At 36.9% G+C, this 15,855-nt stretch overlaps 1 long non-coding RNA gene across 2 annotated transcripts in view; it reads left to right on the top strand.

Moving 5' to 3' along the window:
- Positions 1-401: 401 nt before the first annotated feature.
- The window catches only part of LOC104910819, a 46,627-nt gene continuing 31,173 nt past the window's right edge, over positions 402-15,855 (top strand). The window contains exon 1 of one of the 2 annotated variants that reach the window (XR_004159696.1): positions 402-629. This is a non-coding gene — a long non-coding RNA (uncharacterized LOC104910819). The remainder of the gene's footprint in view (positions 630-15,855) is intronic. The other variant, XR_793447.3, reaches the window with a different exon arrangement.

Raw genomic sequence — 15,855 nt, 5'->3', positions numbered from 1 at the left:
TTGTATGGGTGAACACAACTGTATATTTGAAATATATCAAAAGGTATGCTGCAAATTTCACACTTCTTAACAGTAAGGGAAAAATGTATGTGGTACCCTGCTTGTAAGAGTTACAAGAAAAATAATGGGAAATAAAACTCCTCTGAATATTAAAATGAGGTTCAGAAAATGCAGCTATAATTTTGGCAGCTTGGTCATATGGCAGCAGCAAACAAATTGGGGAGAGGAGGCTGAAATTAGTTTCTTTCTCTGCTAATATATTGTCTATAATAAGGTCCCAGATTTTTCCCCTTCGTCTGTTATTTAGTGGTTTATCTGAGCAAATATCTGTGCTTGCAGAGCATTCATAAACGATTAGAGTCCTTTGTCTGAGCATTTGCTATTTGGAATTTGCTCGCTGCCCGGGCTGGTTGGTCAACTAAGGACATGTTTGTGTTACACAATGGTGTGCCTTGGGAGACATAGCCAAGATAGCCCAGGAAGGACAGTACGTTTGCATGGCACGCTGCCACTCTGCATACTCACTTGGGTCCCAGAGGCTGCATAAATGAGTTAGCTCCATTCAGTTGGCACAGCTCTGCGCTGACCTGGCTGTCCTGATCCCAGGACTGGAATTTCCACATTTGGAGGTAGGTTAGTGTATACAGATTTTCTCTGCCTTGTTTGTCTGATATCTACTTTGCTTCTCAAGTTTATTCCCCAAAATACTTTTTTCTCATTAATTTGTTTGTTTGTTTCATAATTAGAAAACAAGCACATTTAGCATTATTTTCCATATACACTTGTATAAAAGTATATTTTCTGAGTTGGTTTGCTAGAAAAATTGAACAAAAACAGTATAAAAATAGTTATTTAATCTGCAGATAAGAATTTACAAACATTCTTGCAAATATATTTTGTCTCTGTTCACTCAGTACTAACTTACTTTTGGCAAAGCAAGTTGATATCTCTCATTAATAAAAGTACTGCAAGTAAACAATGGAAAATAATTACGCTAGTTGATGAGTCACATGTACACAACATGATAGATATTTGAATTTCTTGTCATTTTCCTTTCTAGGCTATGAGCCTTTCATAATCTCATCACTCTAAACTAACTGGAATTATTTTTTTTTTACATAAGTGAATTATACAGAATGAATTGTCGGAATGCTCTGTAAAGCATCAGACTGTTCTGACATTTCACTGCACCTGGCTTAAATAATTTACATGGCTTTCCAATTATTTTTATGGCTTATTGCATGTTTGAGGGCTGTGTGAGAGCTGTGAAAGAATGTATAAAATAAAGCTAATTTTATCAATGGTTGTGAAATTACAAAACTTGATGAGCTTGAACAGTTCTGTACAGAAAGTGGCCTTTTTCACTGTCATATGGGCAATCATGTAGGAAGATCTCAGGCCCTGTGTTCTTATTACTGATGATCAGTATGTGTGAAGATGACACCTGAAAACCACGGAGAACTTTCTCTGTACCCTCCAGTTCTGCTACTTCTTTAAGGTTCATCTGCAAAAAAAGAACCCAACTTAACCACAGTAGCAAAAAACTTTGAAAATGATATGCGAAAATCTCAGACTCTATTTCTCTGGCCATAATCTGTTATCCTCAACACAAAAAAAAACAAGAAGCCTAAACAAAAAGCGTAAGAACACAAGGTGAAGGCATGGCAATAAAAGGAATATTACATATTTGATTTGAATGGGACAAAAAAACCAACAACATTTTGGAGCACAACCTTACAGAGAAAATTCCTTCACATCCTCCCATGAAAACTCAACACAATTAATGGTGCACAGCACAGCCACCTTTTACTGCAGGATAGGAGTAAGTAATTCAAATGAATGAGAGAAATTTGTATCCTAGAAGGGAAGTATATATATATCCTCCCTGCAATCTCATGCTGTAAATGTTCACAGAAGAACTGTTACTGGATGGACTAACAAGGAAGGGGAAAGAGGTTGTTAAGAAAAGAAAGCCTAATGAGAACATGCACAAACCAAGAAACAGAAATGGTAAAAATGAAGAGCAAAGCCATAAACACTCCATCTCTGCTTCCCTCCATGAATGTATGTGATTAAGCTGGTAGTTTCATGAACAATTCAAATGCAAAAAGTGTTGCTACTGCTTGTGACTGTGTCTTCCAGATACACAGACCTGCTATTAATCAGTAACAACAATACAAGCTTGTGCCCATGTAACTGTACTAGGGCAATGTTGAGTGAAAAAATGAGTCCTGCAGAAGAGCATGTATAACATTTAGTGAGCTCGGAACATGTGCAGGATGAGTTCCCACCTACTGCAGTGTGGGCAGAGGGTCTGTGCGTACTTCAGAGTCCTGGGTGAATGTGGCCTGAGGCAAAAAGAAGGAATGTTTACAGAAAGGGAAAAAAAAAGGAAAAAAGAAGAAAATGAAAAAGGAAAAAAAGTAATGCGTATCCAAGGAAAATTATTAAAAAATAATGAAATGAGTGCTCCCCTTTCCCTCAGTCCTAATAGCTGATATTTTTTACATCACCTTAAATATAATGCATACTAAATGGACTAAAATATAACATGCACTTATGGACTGATGCAAGCCCCTCTCCAATGAGTATGCACCAAAACAGCTGGAATGTAAAGGGTGGCGGACTTGCCCAGTGTTAGCTTCATTGTTTGCAGCTACTTTGAGTTACACTGGCAGTGAACTTGGGCCATTTACTTCACTGACATCACAGTCAGCATTTTCTCACCACCCTTCCTTTCTTTCCTACAATAAGCACCAAAACAAGCAACAAAAAGTAGCAATAGACAAAGAAGCCACCTCTTCTCATACAGAGCTTGGCAGGCACAAATTGCTGGGCTTCAGCTAGCAGGTCTGTTGGCTTCTATCTGCCCTTGTAACATCATCCTTTTCTTTGTTCTCTCCAAGATTTGTGACTTTTGAGCAAGTTTTCCAAGGTCCAGACTCTGATCTAACCAAACTTTCCCTCAAATTGGTTTGTTTGTTGATGTGTTTTCTTAAAAACAAGCCTGTAGTGTGCTGCAGCAGCTTTATTTATACCACCAGGAAAGATATGTCTGTAGCACACATTTTTTCCTTAGGAAAACAACAACAAAAACAAGCAAACAAAAACTAGACCAACCAAACAAAATAGGACTGTTACCCTTCATTGTTGAGATTCCTCCAGCCTTCCTAGCAATGACTGAATGACCCCTCAGTATAGATCAACCTTCAATTTAATAGGCTTTAACTCTTGCTAAACACATCATCTTACCTGAGACATTTGTCAAGCACAAATATCATTTCATCTATGGGAAGCCATACAGCACACGAGGGCAAATAAAATGTTGTTGCATTGCAGCTGGTGAGTAAGTATTTCAGGACAATAATAAGACCATTATTAAATGTCAGTATGACTGCACTGTATAATTCTGGATCACAAATAAAAAAGAAACCACAGAGCAGATTCAGCATTTTCCCCATCGGAAGCGGTACACAACAGCTGAAAATGCTCTATTTTTACATCCCTATCAATAGAAGTCTGAGTAGCTGCTAACAGTTTTGCATCCATGAATTTACAGCTGCAGTTATTAATAAAAAAATTCACCTACCACTGTCCATTGTGTTACTCTAAAAGATTAGTGGCATGATATCTTAAAGGTTAGGCCTTTTCAATTTACTCATATGTTATACATGTGCATATATCCCCACCCAGATTTCCCAAGCAGGAAACATACCTAATTAATTTATAACACTGAATTTGGTACTAATCCCTGCATTTAGATTGCTCAGCAGTACTGATTATAATGGGACTGTTGTGGACTTTCCAATCTTCCTCTACGGGTATCCAGCCTTCTGTTAAGATGACTGCCTCCAGGCTACGGCAGCATCTTTTTCGCTTTCTGTGACATTTCCTTTTTGTCGTTAAGTGGTTAAAATAGTCATTTCCCTTCTGTGTGTTGCTGACTTAGGGCAACTTCAGATATTCAGCAAAACAACTGACAGAATATGTGAATACCCTGTAGTTAACTTTCAAGGCTATAGATACTTCTCAGTTGTGTTGCATTTTATGTCTCAGGCCAAAGCACATTACACAGAACAGTCACCCATGAAAGACGTCCTTCTCATTCCAACTGTGTAAGGATACTTTTGCACATTTAGTTTTCTTGTAAACGTTCTTCCTCTGAAAAGAGAGCCCTGGAATTTTTATTTTCAGTATGGCTTGGGAGAAGTAGAGAAACTCACTCTGAAAGTTATTTGTTTTCTGTTCAAACTTTTCTGTACTTTTTGGCTGCTAAAACAGAGATGTTTCACTCCTTAAATATCTCAGCTTCATCCAAGGTGTGACACATATCCTTTAACATGCCCTCCTGTGAAAATATGCTTTTAAGCCACAGTAACGTCTGCTAAAATAAACATAATGGGGTCTCACGCACATGCACAATTATAAACAAAATATTCATTAATTAGATGCTGAAGTATTTTCCAGCATGCCAAGAAAAAAAGCTTAAAAATCCTTGCTGTTTTTTATCCTTGTGTATTTCTAAAAATGAGGCATGATAGAGAGGAAGTTTCCTCCAGTAAAAAAAATGAAATAAAAGAATATTAAATCAAATGTTGGTATTTCCAGCAAAGCCAAGTATTAATTTTATTTTATTTCAGGACAAAAGCCATGCTGTTCATATAAATATATGCATATGTTTCTCACTGCAGATTAGTATTCAAAGATATCTAATCACCAAGGCATTGTCTTTATCAGTCAGTGAAGCACTGAGTATGGCACCCATTGTCAGACATAAGTACTGCAGGACAGTAAAAGGTGAAATGAATCCTGATAAGGGATATAAAAAGGGTCTGGTAAATTACCACAAGTTTCTGTTCTCAGAGTGGATGTCAGTCTGAGAGGTGGCTTCATCAACCAAAGTAACAACTGTGCTCTTTAAATAATCGATGCTCAATTAAAATGATGACACTCTTGCTGCACAGCTTTATGCTGGCCTCTTCAACAAAGACCATGAATCAATGAACATGGATGGTAAGATAGAGGGATTTAAAATGAACAAGCTGGTGGGCACAAAGAAGGAAGATTGAGAGTCCAGTGCCTATAGAGAACCAAAAGGTTTTGTTGAGAAAAAAACAATTAACAATTTTACTGAATGTCACATACCTGAAAAGAGAGATGGGTGCTGCTGTGGTGCTGCTGCACCACACTTTAAGACCTTCTCTACAATCCCAAGAGCACTGGTTGGTTAATGTAGGAAAGATTATTTTAAACTGGAAGAGGGGAAAAGACGATTTTACAGCACACACTTTGAAGTTTGGCTTTAGCCAAAAACATCTTTGAAAGAGCTAGAAAGTTTCCATCTGATCATGAGGAAATCTATGCTGGGTTTCGAAAAAGAGTTGATAACCACTAGTGCAGTGCTGTTCTGGACCAGCAGGAGAAGCCACTTATCTCCTGATGGAACTTATTAAGTATGAAAAGGATGATGCAATCCAGTGTTCGAGTACAGAAATTACTGAAATATTTTGTTTAGGGGGCACTTGATGATCTTTACCAGGTTTCCAGATAAAGATATTTGTGAAAACTATATTAAAAACTCCTTCAACTTTATATAATTATATCAATTTTAGTGGTCTGATAATAGTGGTCTGACATTGCTGCACTGCTTCTGTTCCCATGGCTTGGCTAGCTGAAGTGTTGTTAAGCATATCTTACCCGACAGTCAGCCTGCAGCATTAACCTACCAATATAAGAGAGGCAGCTGGCTTTACCTGAGGTAGGGTGCGGAGCATCCAAGGAGGCCTGAACCAGAAGAGCCACGGGGCAGTGACTGCCATGTGGAGAGGTAGGCACTGAGCCATCCCCCGTCAGCAGAGAGAGACCTGGAAAACATCTGTCTATGGCCTTGCAAACCCCGTGAAAGCACACACACAGCATGGCTTGCTGTGCACCTGGCAGAAACAACTGCTGGAAATACTTTGATTTGTATGAACACTCACAACCTGTGCTTCCTTTCCTAGAAAAGCTATGAATTTTAAACAGAAATACCTCTGGTTCTACACTGCACACTCCACTTCTGCAAGACCCCTGCTCAGTTGCTTCTGTATATCACTGTGTGTTTTCCTTCATTGCCATGGCAAGGGCTTATTTCTGAACTGAAGAGTTAAGGACTATATTATGTTAGTTTAGAGCAGCACAACTGGCTCATGACGCAGTTTATAAAACTAAAACATAGGACATGCCCAGACTTGCCTAAATACATTGCAGAAAGCCAAGACCTGTGTTCTTCCAATGTTCTTTTTATCATATTTCTCACAAAAATGCCTGAGCTCAAAGACTATAGGTGCCTTTCTTTCATTACCATTGTCTTTCTTTAAAGCAAAATATATATACATCAAAGAGATCATGTAATGCGATAATAAAAATTCACCTTATTTACAGTAAAATGTTATTGTTAAATATCAGAAATACAGATATTAGAGCACGCTAACACCATACACTGAGTTTGAAGACTTTTTGTGGTTTTCAGCTTTCTAAAAGAGAAGACAGGAAACACTTTAATTGATTTCCAGTCATGTCCCGTGCCCATGTTAGATTTTTCATAGAATCACAGAATGACTTGTCACAGAAGTGACCATGAAGATCGTCCATTTTCAACCTCCCTGCCACAGGCAGAGTGGCCAACCACTAGGTCAGGGCTCTATCCAACCAGGCCTCGAGCATCTCCAGGGATGGGGCATCCACAGCTTCTCTTGGCAGCCTATGCCAGCGCATCATCATCCTTCCAATAGTGCATTTTTATAATCTTTGGTTCACATATATCTAACTTATGCCATTTGTGCAAAGCTTTCCCAAACTTTAGCTCTGACAAGAGCTTGGGTAATACACCAAACCAAACTGAGTATTCTAAAATAATTAACAACTAAGCCTTTGTACACAAAACCTCATTTATCATTCTGAGAAGAAATATATTTGAGATCAGCCCAGCTTATTTAGTAGTACTTCAGTGTTTCCTTGTCGTGTAATATTTATTCACACTTCCCAATACTTCTTGGACAACAAAACTGCAATTATTGGGCAGTTTGAAGAGTTTGACAGTTCTTGTGTCTTTCTTGCTCTGCAGAGACATGCTCATTTTTCTTTTGTGCAGATCATCCTGCCTAATATACATCCAATATTTACAAAGCACAGAGGTGAAAAGTTTGGCTTTCATGCATTCAGTGAAATTTGTTCTTTGCAGACTGTTCTTTGTTTCGGGATCCAGAAGGTACATGCCTGTGGCTCTGGTATTTTCCTCTGGAACAGAAGTGGCCTGAGTTGCCCCAGTTGAAGGCAGGGTCCCAGACTGGCTGCATGTGCTCCATTCCCTGCATGTGGCCACTGGCCAAGTGAAAGACAGCTAAAAGACAGCTAAAAATTAACAGTCCTGATAAACCTTGATGGCTGTTTCAAAAATAGTTCTTTAGAATGAAACCCTTTTGTTTCCCCGACGAATTTGGCTTTGTGTGCATGTGGTTGCCTGTGCAATTCTTTACCAAAAGTGAGACCCCAAGAGCTCCCTTTGAAGTCACCCAGCAATCTTTTGTAAGTGGCCATTACTGAAATCGCCAGGAGCTGAATGCTGTGGCTTTTTTAGGGCCTAGATACAGAACTGTGAAAGAAGCAGATTCTCATCTCTCAGCTAAGCCATGTTTTCATGGACCCCAGAGCTTCCAATAAAGAACTTCTCCCTTTTGATATTCTATTGTTGATTTTTTCAAAGCCTCAACTCCTAGTTGGCCTGAAGGGAGCAGCTCAGTTCTTAAGCCCAAGAATTCTCAGTTCTGACAAAGAGGAGCTATCTGGCTTGTTGCTATCACCTTCAGAGCTTCTGTAGAGAACTCAAGATTGACAGCTACACTCACTGATCAGGGTTGTGATCTCTGCCTTGTTTCTAAGGATTTTTACTGATGCGTTCTGTGCTTACCTTCTGCAGATTTTTGTTTGTTTGTTTGTTTCCCGAATATATGTGTTCCAATCATACCCCATTGATTAAGTTCCTTCTGAATTTCATTGCTTTCAGAAGCAGCATCTATCAAAGTCACCTACAATTAATCACATTTCACACACTGAGTGGAAACAGTTGCCTTCTTTATAAGCCCTCCATAAACCAAGAAAAATCATTTGAAAATTGCTATTTAAGCCAAAGCTACTAGTGGTTGAAATGTCGGATACCATACTCACAGGCAAAAAGAACATCAAGTTCTTCTTTTTTAAACTTTATTTTCTCTGTAGAGAAAAGTTTCCTATAGTTCCTTGACCTTCAAAAATGCTTGAAAATGGATACGTGTTGGAAAAGTCCTTTAAGTCTCTGTCAGCACTGTCTTCTATTCCTGATGCTGGCTGGTTGTGGGATGATTACTTCTCTACAGCACTCCTGCAGAGGGCCTAAGCAACAGACTAAAGCTTTCAAGTTTTCAAAGCAGATATTTTCACTAGCCTCTCCAGACACAATAATGCATTCAATTTTTATGCAGGCCATTCAGTCTTCCTTAGTTTGCTCACCCTGCTGACACTAATGTTCTGATCTAGCAGAATATAGCTTGTCAAGTCCTCTCAATAAACAGTGTGAGGAGGTTCACAGATGTCACAAAAGCTGTATGAAAGTTCAGAGACTACTCTGTAACAGCTCTAGCAGATTGCATAGAACTGAGTGCATATAAATAACAAGAAAGCAGTTCTGAGAAAACAGTCCTTCCAAAAACTTTCTTGAGCATATCTCCCATATATATCTAACAATTTGCAGATAGTATTGGAAGACATCTAGAAATAGCATGTTCAAGTAAGGCATTGATAAGGCAAGCATCAAACAGGTTTAGCCCCATATGAATTCTACCATTAAGAAATTCCGAAACAATATGGCTTAGAAAGAGAACTTAGCACCATCATAAATGAATACCATATTATACATATATTAAGTATAATATTAATTTAGTATAATAATAATTAATAATAAGTATTGTGTTTTTTTTTACCAAGCAGGAAACTTTGAACTTTCCTGCCTTCATTGAAGATCTGCTCTTGGCCAGCAGCTGGCTGTCCTTAGGAGTGAAACCTGAGGCTTCCCAGTCTCTCCGCTTTTAGTAACTGCAGAAGTTGTACAGGGGCTCAGGAGTAATTCAGTTTTTAGAATTGATTACCAAATGTCCAGGGTGGCATAGCTTGATTTTATCTTTGCACAATTTCAGATATGTAAAATCATGACTATAATTGTTCTTGCTTGCCTTGAGTTTGTTAGCATTACTTCTACCAGGAAGAGCTTTGGGACACCAGCAAGGTCAGATTGTCCCACAGCCTCCCAGTCATGTTGCAGATTTTACATTTTGAATAAATCAGCTCCTCTCCTTCTCCTTTTAAATGCTGATAAATGCATCCATGGCAGAATAAAGCTAGTGGATAAATTACAGAGTCTAACTTTGCAAATGAAGGCAATGTGAAAGTAAGGGACCTATTGATATTCTAACAGCAAACTCACGCTAAATATTTATGGCAAGTAAATAGCAGCCACAAAATATCTTGGGTAGAATCTCACTTTTTCTACCTGAAGTAGTTATCTGGTGAGAGAAGTTTGCTGGTTGAGGGGGGTAAAAAAATACAAGTGTGAAGCCAGCATGGAAATCTTCTATGTCCAAGGAAAACCTCAGCTTGTTTTCTAACTCCCACTGTCACAGCCACTTCATTCATTGCTTTTTGTAGAGGATGCAGGTTTCTCTCGACATTTTTACATCCTGTTGGTTGCATTAAGCCAGCTCTTTTTGGAGGTCAACTATGTTATTTTGATTAGCTTAACACCTCCCCAGAAAACATAGCTTACCTGCATCATACTGTTAACAGCATCCAGTTCTACTTCAGGCACAGTCCCAAGATACATTTGGCTTTCCAAAGTGTTAAAAATGTGGAAAGCGGCCATTGCATCTTTCAAAATCCGTAATTTGTGTCATTTTCCAGAAGATCATGGGATTTAATTAGTCAACAAATCCTCATGCTTGCTAGTCTACTTCCCCAGCTCTGGAGTTAGCATTCGAGTTTTGTATCCACTTTTTAATAATTAACTCTGCACCACAGCCATTGGCATGGTGAAGCCTCACACCCCAAACGTTTTGTTGTAAAGATTTTTGGCAAAGTTTCTAATATATTCTTAGCCCTTAAATCTTCATGAAATCTTACCTGGAACTAAGTTAATTCGTGTTAGTTTCTTACATATGCTCAATGTCCAGAAAAAATACACTTGCCTGTGATTTCTGGATGCCACCTACAGCAATGGCATAAATGTGTTAAGCTCCATAGCTTTCCTCTCTTCCTGTTTTATAGAGCTTCTATATAATCAGCTTAAGATCATCTTAAGAAACAATCAAACATGGCTATGACTCTGAACAGTGCATTTTCTTGTGTTTTTTAACTAGAAATTTCTTGCCCTGCTTAAAAATTCTGTTTCCTTCGTAATGGCCATATTCAGTGCTCTGTTCACCAATACAGATATTTTTTTCCCCACAAATGCATATATCCTGCATATTGTGTATCTCTCTTTAGAATAGAGTCTCTTTGTATATTTCTCTTTAGTAAAAAGAGACTACATATACATATATATATAGTAGAGAGATTTATTCATGTATTTTATACTTTTATTTTTTAACCACAACAGAACACTATGAATTCATCACAGAAGTTGAGGTACAATTTGTATTAGACAAAAAAGAGAATGAAAAAGTAGAATCAGCATATTCTGTCCTACAACAGTAAGATATTCTTAGGAAGAAGCATGCTTATTTTCCTCTGTGGAGGATGCATTAACTCTTCCACCTCACAGGGGAAAAAAATATTATGAATGTGTGCCTTAGCAATGCAAATAATCTATCAAATATCTTTAACTTTGAAATTCTTTCAAAGTGGCATATGTTACCAAAAATGTTGAAGAAATTTTCTTTCTAGGATAAAGACAGAGCAGTACATAATACTCAGTGTCTCAAAAAGTTATTAATCACACTCACAGTTAAAGTTTTAACTTATTGTGACAAATTTTGACATAAGGAGGTTGGTAATTTTTTTCCTGCTAAAGTGACTACAATGCAATAGACATGTGACATCATTAGAAAAGATGATGGATTGGCAGAGAAAAAATAGTGTTTTTATGTCTAGAGGTTTAAAACAAAGATGGAATTTTCATATTCCCACGGCAGTAGTCATTCTTTCAGAATGCTCTGTGATATAAAAAGTCTCAAGAACTAAAAACCAGTTACAACAACATGCTTTTGACCTGTTTCCCTTCTGGTCCCCACAACCTAATTACTGTCTTCCAAATACCTGTACTTTTGCACATTCTACCTGTACTCTGACTTAGAAATCAAAGCAAGTAAATTTAATATGAAATCAGATTGGTGTTTGACCAGGAGATTAGATCTCTGTTAATACCTATGTATTCCTTCAAAGGCAAGAAGATGTTTTATCTTAGCAAAGGATGCATCTGATTAAGTCAAAGGCTTCTGAATCCATGCAACATTTCTCAGATAAGTAGTGGGCAGACAGTGTCGGCTATTCATCTTACAAACTGTCATGGCTTCTCTGGCTGAACCTTCGTATTTATGAAGCTTCTTAGTGGAATTCTATTTGAATTCTAACGTTTTCATTTCTACCAGAATTCTCTACAGATATTCTTGACTTTTAAAACTCAAAGCTTATTTGTTACTTCAGAGACAGAGACTTCAGTGCAGTTCTTACAGATTATTTCAAAGATGACGTAAACCTTGAATATTACATAGTATATTCCTTGAAAAATAAATAATAGCATTTTTAAGGGCCATATCAGAGACAAAAAAAAAAACAACCTGTGAGAAGTCACTTCAAAATTATGTATGTATATAATTCTATATTGATCTCATTTCAATCATAGATTTATATTACATATATTCTATATTGACCATATTCTTGCTTAAATCTTTCAGTCTTCTTACAATAGACGTTGTAAATAACGATTATTTAAAATTCTTTTGCAGTGTACTTGGACAGTGGAAGCCACTAAATACTTGACAATTTGCTTTGTTATCTTAAACATTTTGATCTTCAGGTTTTCACACATTTATCGTGCTTGTAACTTAAGGAAGTGTTCTTTAATTAAGCACAATTACAGCACTATAAACATTAATGCAAGAACAGCATTTACCAGTACTACACTTCCCAAAAACCACCTAGCCAAACTTCCTGGATTTTCCTGTTGACATCTGTAGAAATTCAGTTTATACTGCTGTGATGACATCGAATTAATACATATAGGACTTCTCTTAACAGACTTTAAAATGGATCCCATGACTGGGATATCACATGTAAAACTTAAATACTTTCAGTTCACAATACAAAAAGGAATACAAATTCAAGGCAAACAGAAACAGACACTGTTTTCTAAGACAACTGGTTAAACTTTCACGAGAGAATACTTAGGATGCTAATACTATGAAAACATTTGTAAAACTACAATGATGAATTATTGAAGAGCTGTTTTATGAACTATAAAGACAGTATACCTGTTTCATGATCCTGCACCTGACCTCCTGTCACTAGACCCTGGCAGGCTACACACATGCCCTCTACTTACACTTTCACTTGGATGTTTACCACTGGTTATGCTCTGTTCTGTAAGTTTTCTTAGCTTTCCATGCATCTTTTTCTTCATATTTCATTTTGTGTATGTGTTCTTAGACTTGGTCCTTGTAGCCTAATATCTCTCCTGTTACTGAGCTTATTTAATTCACTCTTCCTCCAATTCAAAATATTTTTGCTTTGCCACTCTCTTCTCACTTTCCTATGCATCACAAGCACTCCAGATTTATGGTCACTTCCACTAAGTTGCTTTCCTTCATCTCATTCTTAATTAGCTTGGCCTTATTAATTAGAAGAGAATGCTTTCCTTATCTTTCAAATATATATTAAAAAGTGTTCATAGTGTACTTGAAGAACTTGCTGGACACTTTCTGCCCTCCTGTATTTCTTTCTCTACAGATGACAGGTTAATTACATTCCTCTTGTTTCAGTTTGTGTGCTTCAATAAATAAACTCTTGTGTAGCTTACAGAAAGCCTGTACAAGCAGATCTTTTGGGGTAGGATGTTTACCCTCACTATTAATTAACTTTTGGGTTCTTTTATCTTTTGAAATAGCTCTTGAAGAATGCATTGCTAGAGACGTCATTAACATTTTGTCATACCTTATTAACCCCAGCCTTTTTGCAAGAATAGGTAAGCCTCCACCTTCACATGTTGAATGAGATTTCATTTAGAAGAGGAAAATTATCTTCGAAGCTTAAGACGTGATACTCAATATTTATGTCCACTCCTGTATCTTTTTGTGGCACCATAGTTTATTGGTGACCTCAAAAACAGAGTGATGGAACAGATGCTTTTCTGGCTAAATTTTAAATAGTTCATTCAAATTGCATTCATTTCAGCTGGAAATTCACTTTAATATAAAGTTTTGATGGTGTTGGCTGTTTTTGTTGGCTTATGATAATGTTTCAGGATGAGTCACCATGACTGCTGCCAAGTGTTTTCTTGAAATCTTAAATTTACTAAGTGCTTTTTGCCACTCAGTGACAATCTTTGATGATTATACTTAAGGAGAAAACCTGTTATCATCTTACATTTTGGAATACAGACTTCTTTACACTGGGGTTCAGCTTAACTGCTTTCTTTGTTCTAGTTATGACCACTCTGTGGAAGACTTAGTTACTCAAAGCAATTTCACACTGTACAATGTTAACTGAAAAATTGTTCTTGCTTAATGAAGTTTTTGCTTCACTTGCTATGGTTCCCATCATTGTTAATTCATTACCAGAAAAGAGAGAAATAGATAAATTAGAATATTGTTGTCATGGCATAGGTAACAAGACCCTAATGGGAATATGAGTCTGACAGAAAAAAAACAAATAAAGGGCTATAATTCTTGGTCTCATGTATTTCATAATAATAATTTCTCAAAATTCTTATGAACAGAACATAAATAGTCTAAATAGTTACTCTGGTAGACTTCAAGGAAGTTATTCCTATTAAATTTTTGGTTAACATAATCAATTTTACTTGATAAATAATATCTGAAAAAAAAAAAATCCTATTTTTTCCCCAGAATACCTTGGACATGTTTCTGTCTTCTTCCAGGACTCCAGATTATTAATAACAAACAGAAGAGAAAATAAGATATGTTGCTCTCTTACAAACCTTTGTATATCCAAGACTTATCTTAGGGCATGATTACAGTAGTAGATTATAAGTCAAAACAGAATGGAATCTAACTGGTAGAAAAATAATTTGTGGTGGTAGCAATATCATTTCTGTGCTCTCTGTCTGCAACGCCTAGAAGTTGTACAAGCCTGGTTGTCATTGCATTATGTGGTCAAACAAAACAAGCCATGTGATAGTCTCCTTGAAAGGTTCTATTTAAAGATTACAAGCCTCAGTGCAGCAGGAAACACTTGAGACATGAAAGATAAAATGAAGCACCATCTTAAACTTCTCTGGTGACAACCTTGTTCCTATTGGCTTGTATTCAGTGAAAGACTGCTCTCCCCATTAAAAGACTTTTTTCCCTCCTTTGATTCTTTTGAATATACATGAATATATAACCCTTGAGCAGTATTGTTTTTGTCACCAACACATGAATTTAAGCTTGATATTTCCCATGTCTTCCCACAGTATATAATGCAAGCATCATTTAAAACCTGTCCATAAATCCTTTTTCACCTCAACCAATGCTGAGATAGATAGCCTCTAGCTTCATTTAGCCATACTTCTCCTCCACTTATATTTACTCTCAAATATTCACTTCCTGATATAAACCAAACAGTGCCTGTAGCCTGCTCATACCTGCTGCTTGCTAGCCTTCATCTTGGTTGTGTAGCCCTCATGGGAATCTGAGCAAACCTCTTCAATCAGAGATAGTACTGAGCAGAAAACAGTTCTTTAGACCTTGGTAAAAAACCCAGTCTTGTCTGGTAAACGTTGCTGGCTCAGGAAACTTTGGTGTAAATAAGTAATTCTCTGCTCAAGTAGTATATTTACTGTAATTAGGATGAAGTGAAGAAAACCTGTATTATTTTGTTAATCTTTTGAGTTATGAAATTTTATTTATCACCAGGAGGTCTTTGTAAAGAAATATTAAAGAAATATTAATACCTCAGTGATGTCAGTGCAGATGAGGGAAATAAGAGTAGAAGTAGCTCCAAATATGGAAATGTGAGTATCCAGCTGAGAGACATGTGGAAACCAGCTAAGACCTCAAAATCTCAGAAGACATTTATCTGCCTTCAGTGGCAAGGAACAATTGTTCACTTAATACTGTTGTCCCACCTTTTAGGATTTTATAGACTTCAGCCATCTTTTATTCCAGGCTTATGAACCCTAGTATATTTGCATCTGCAAGAAAAAAATAGTGTCAAACTCTTTTAACAGGTTGAAAGGATAAGAAATAATGATAAATGCCATGAATCTTAGGAAACCTTTTGATACAGCTACACATAAAACTTTTATAAGCAAGTCCAGAAAACTAAATGAAACTGCTACGGGGTGGATTCAAAACTGTTTTAAATTTAATGTCAGAATAGAAAGATGTGTAAGTAGATTTCAGCCAGTTTGTCCTGGACCTAGCTAATATTTCCTTTTATGATCTTGGATAAAGGAATAGGGACGAAAAGAGTGGAAATTTATTAAATCTTCAGATGATCCAGAACTGGCCAGGCTGTAATTAGATTGAAGAACACAATTAAAGTGCAAAATTATCTTGATAAGTTGAAGAAATATCTTGAAAAAAATGAGATTCATTCATTAAGGACAAGTACAGAGTTTTATATCTTATA

This window comes from Meleagris gallopavo, chromosome 4 (genome assembly GCF_000146605.3).
Source record: "Meleagris gallopavo isolate NT-WF06-2002-E0010 breed Aviagen turkey brand Nicholas breeding stock chromosome 4, Turkey_5.1, whole genome shotgun sequence".
Lineage (NCBI taxonomy): Eukaryota > Metazoa > Chordata > Aves > Galliformes > Phasianidae > Meleagris > Meleagris gallopavo.
Note: the sequence above shows the minus strand (reverse complement) of the source record. Positions and strands in the feature narration are given on the sequence as shown.